The sequence below is a fragment of the Carettochelys insculpta genome, chromosome 1 (genome assembly GCF_033958435.1).
Source record: "Carettochelys insculpta isolate YL-2023 chromosome 1, ASM3395843v1, whole genome shotgun sequence".
NCBI classification, from domain to species: Eukaryota; Metazoa; Chordata; order Testudines; family Carettochelyidae; genus Carettochelys; species Carettochelys insculpta.
The window spans coordinates 317,465,071-317,469,934 of record NC_134137.1 but is presented as its reverse complement, the minus strand read 5'-3'; positions in this window follow the sequence as shown (position 1 = coordinate 317,469,934).

Below are 4,864 nucleotides of genomic sequence, written 5' to 3'. Positions count from 1 at the left end.
CACACACCCAAATACATGCCTTTATAGGCACACTGGCTTCCCCTATGTGACTGTAACTATAAATATATGAAATGTTTTTATGTTAAAATCAAAATATGAGTCAGGTATTACTCAGTGTATACACTGAGATACTCCCAACTTAATCCATGATACTCATGTATAATTCTGAAAGCACAGATCATGCCTCTGAGGCATTTGAAGAAAATATAGTCCAGCATTGTTGTTTGTTTCATTTTTTTTTAAATCCTACTATAGAAGGCTTGATAATAAAAGTCTCTGTTCACTCAGTAACAAACTAAATAAAAATAGCAGCTATTTGGCATCCGTGTAAACTAGAGGCTTCCATTTGTTTCTCCACAGGAAAAATTCTCAGAACAGAATCAGAATATCCTGGCCTATTTGTGTTCTCAGTAAATGTAATCAGATAGACTTGAAGAGTCTAGAAACTTGATGTTTGTCCATCCACAAACACTTACCGTGTCTACACAAGCCCCTTGCTTTCGAAAGGGGCATGTTAAAGGCGGCCACGGTGATTCGAAAGTGCAGCTTTTCGAATCGCACGCCTCCCGTAGAGACGGGACCTTCCGAAAGGACCCCCCCCCAGCCAGTTTTCAAAAACCCTTCTTCCTAATACCAGATAGGATGAAGGGCTTTCAAAAACTCAGGGGGGTCCTTTCGGAAGGTCCCGTCTCCACGGGCGGCGTGCGATTCGAAAAGCCGCAGTTTCAAATCGCCGCAGCTGCCATTATGCTAATGAGGTGCTGCATATTCATTGCAGCATCTCATTAGCATATTTTGAACCTGCTCATTAACATGCCCCTTTTGAAAGGAAGGGAGTCGTGTAGACCCAGCTTTAGGCTACATTTACACTGCAAATTTTTTATGTAATTTAAGTAATTTGTGCTATGCAAATTGTGTGAAGTATTTCAAAATACCTTATTTCGAACTTGGTGCTATCCAAATGGCACAAAAGTTTAGAATAAGGGGCTATTACAAACGTCCATTAGCCTTCGTATGATGAGGGTTTGCAGAACTGGAATAGTGCACCACTGTATCCCGAAATAGCACGCACAGTGTGAACATAGACTTAGTTACCAGTTATCGTGAAGAAACAGGCTTGTGGAAGAAAGCTGTGCATGGGATAGAGTAGTCTGTCAGTTCCACACAACTGTCAGTGCCCAACTCTCAGGCCCTATGGAGGCACTGGAACAGGAGGAGCTCAAGCCAGGAGTGAAGATAGAGGGATGGATCTGCTCTATGCACCATTTCACCCTCTTCTTGAAGTTGTATATGTTAAATATGGAACCCCTCTGAGCTTGGATTTCCATTTAAGAGGAATTCCAGGAAAATCAACAATTTGGAGCATATTATGGAAGCATGGAGTCCCTGAATTTTAGGGGGTCCATTTATTTTGGCAACTGAACTTCCTACTTGTTATACCCTATAAGTATATGTATTTGATTCATAGCTTGTAAGCCTATAGTTAAGCCTATCCATGCTCTAAATATCTATTCTCCAAATCATTTACTGTTTTATTCTGTTCTAGCCGTAATGCAAGGACCTACAGGTTACAGGCCTGAAAGAAGTTAGCTTTAGCCCATTTTTTATGTTTAGATTCGTGTGAGCCTTTCTAACTAGGTTAGTCTAACTGCAAAGGAGGAAACGCGCTGACTTAGAATGCAACATTACTTTGTGTGGTATCTGAAGGTACCAAAAATACAACAGCCCTGTCAGGCTTGACACCCTGCTTTACCATAAATTAGAAGTGGGGTCATCGTGCAGTACTTCTTGGCCACAGATGCCCATTTTAGGAATTTGTCTATGGGAACATGAAATGACATCTCATGAATATTCAGAGGGTCTGTTAGTCTAATCCTCCAATCAAATGTGCATACCCTCAAAATCTTACGGTGCCAAAGTCTCATTTAGGTTTTGAGAGGCTTGGCTGAAGTGATGCGAGAAGATATAACACCCCATGGCTGATAGCATTAGGGGGTCATTTACTCTTCCTCAAAGTAAAAACTGTCTTCTTCAAAGGGAGGCTTCTCTTCCTCAAACTCTCCTTTATATTTTCTGTCCACAAGTACGAATACCTCTTTAAATATTCAGTTTCCTCCCTCACCTCTCTGACTGAGGATGGTCTTCAACTCTTCAGGTCTTTGCAGTTGTATACGCAGGTTGCATTTACATTATTGACTGGGACAATCGGATCTGTTTATGTGTTCACTGCCTTAGGCATATTACTATGTGTGATTTTACTAACAACTGCAATAAAAATTGTGCTGCTTTTGTATTGCTCACTGCGTATGTCTGATTGCTCCTGGTCCTTAGGTCTACCTTCAGGCACAAAGCTCTTTCAGCTCTTAATATTACCAGTAAGGGGTGGAGTTCAACCTTAGAGTTTCTCAGGTCAAATTGGTGAATCGACACCCAAAAACAAAACTTCTAACAAATTCTCAGCTCTGGTCAACACTTTATCATGCAGGGAAGCTCCACATGTTCCCCACAGCCACCCAGACAGAAGAACTAGAGATAACTGTACGAGGAGAAGCTCATACACTTCCCTTATCCCCTAGGTCCTCCTCTTTGTTTTTCCATGGAAGGTGGTGATCTGACCTATTACTAAACACAGGATTAATGGAATGTTTATTATTGGTCTGATTTTCACATTCTATGGTGCACCTAATCCACTGCTTAATATGAGCTAGGCTTAAGACAATTATCAGAAATCTGCCACCTGAGAAAACAAGGAAGATACAAAGAAACAGTTCCTGATTAATTTTTTCTTCTTCTGTAGTAAGCTACATTTCTTGCTTGCAAAGACAGAGGGATCATATAATATCAAGCAAAATGACTAAAGTAATTTCAGAGACAGTCTGGCTGTAATGAGTAACACAATAACAGAAATTTAACTTAATTCTCAGAGGAAGAACTAATTCAATCTTGGTCTAGTTTTGGCAGACATGGAACATGTCACTTTTCCTTGCCTCATGTTATGAATTATTCTTGGAGATGTTTGATATAAAATAAAGTAAAAACACTGCAAGAATAAGAAATAAGGAAAAGAAATCAAATGAAAATCCTAAAAAGGAAGAAGGCCTTATCAAGTCTATGTCTTGCTCCTCAGCACTGCTGGGCTGTTTCCCAAGTTATTATGCTTCTATGTTGCTCATAGTTTTTATGTTATAGCTTTAGTGTCAGATTAATGATAGCAAGCCAAACAAGATATTTCTTCCAGCTTGTAAATTCAGGCACTGAAATTCTAATTTTCCTTTTATTTTAATATGATCTGATTCGGGCTTGTTGCTTGGTCACTGATACCCCTATAAGCATATGTGCCTAGGAAAGTCTGGTATTTCAACACTAAAGCATCAATAGTGATAAGATGCTACAAGAACATAATTAAGTGTTGCCATACAGCAGGGCTCAGCAGTGTTTCCACGGCGGAGTGCCATAATGTGACCTTTTTACCCCTCTGTACAGTCTGAGTACCGATGATATTTTTAAAGTCATTAATAAATAAATTAAGATGCAGAGCTTTACCATTCAGGTAGTGGTTGGTAGCATTAGCTACTCTTCAGTTAATCCACAGGTGGCATGGCTTTGAGCAAGTTCCCAGCTGCATGGGGGAGCTCAGCCAAACTCGGCTCACATGTCACTCTTGGCACCTGTGCCAGGGGTTGCTGATCTCTGCTTTAGGGTGTCTAAAGGAAATCTAATAGGTCCGAAGATGGTTCAAATCAGAACTACAGCTTTTAATGGCACTTGCAGTTTACCAATCTCTTCATAAACTGTTTTGCTAAATTGACATTTCCCAGGAACTGAGGCCAGAGATTGGGTCAACCATGTGAGCTCTGCCAGAGACTATTTGCCTGTAATATTTTTTGAGCGAGTTACTCATGGGATCTCAAATACATTTAGTGTCTTACTAGAAAAAGCAGTCTAAGAATGGGTACCTCCGGATTCATTAAATGAATTACTTTTACTGCTCTCAGAAAACAAAAACAAAAAAAAAAAACCTACAGGTGTTAAAATGGATATGGTTATTTTCACACATGGCCAGAATGACCCTACTTTAATCTTGATAGCTATTGTGACAAACTGCACTTACTTCAAACACAGTAGGCTGTGCAGCTGCCTTTTTCATAAACTAAAATTCAGACAGGATGTCAGAACAGCATCTAAGCCATTGACTCTGTCTGGCAGGGAAATTTTGTTCATTAGCTACAGAGCAAGATGAAAGAAAACTGTATCCACATCTATACACCATAATGACGAGTAGCCTCAATTTCATGAGGGTTTTTGGTAAGAATTCATGCATGTCAGTGTGTATATGTGCATATTAGATTTTAATAAAAGGAACTCTAGCTAATTCAGGGCTTCCAGAAGAGCTCCTCCCCTTCTGGGTCAGTGGACAGCCATCCCGTGGCCCACCGCCTTGAATGTCCTACAACCCCCAAGTCACTTGTTTGTGGGGGGGTAGTTCCCACCTTGCCTCAGGTGGGCAAGAGGCAACAGTTCAAAAGCCCCCTGCTTTACTTCAGGCAGGGGCTAGGGGAATTAGCTCTTGTTAGGGCCTAGCCTGAGGTCTGGGCAACAGCAGGCCCACAGTCATAGAAAGTCCCCTGACTCTAGCTCAGAATGGGGTGACACCCATCCAAAAGAACCCAAGCCCTGGAGCAAGGAAGGGCAGGAAACAAACACAGGCTTTAAGTAGCCTCTGGGCCTAGGGCAGGGCACGGCGGCACACATTCAAAGGAGGCCAGGCCCTGGAGCAAGGCAGGGTAGGTCCAAACCCTAACTCAGAGCAGGGCAACAAATAAATACAGCCTTTAGGTAGCCCCTGGCCCTAGCTCAGGGTGGG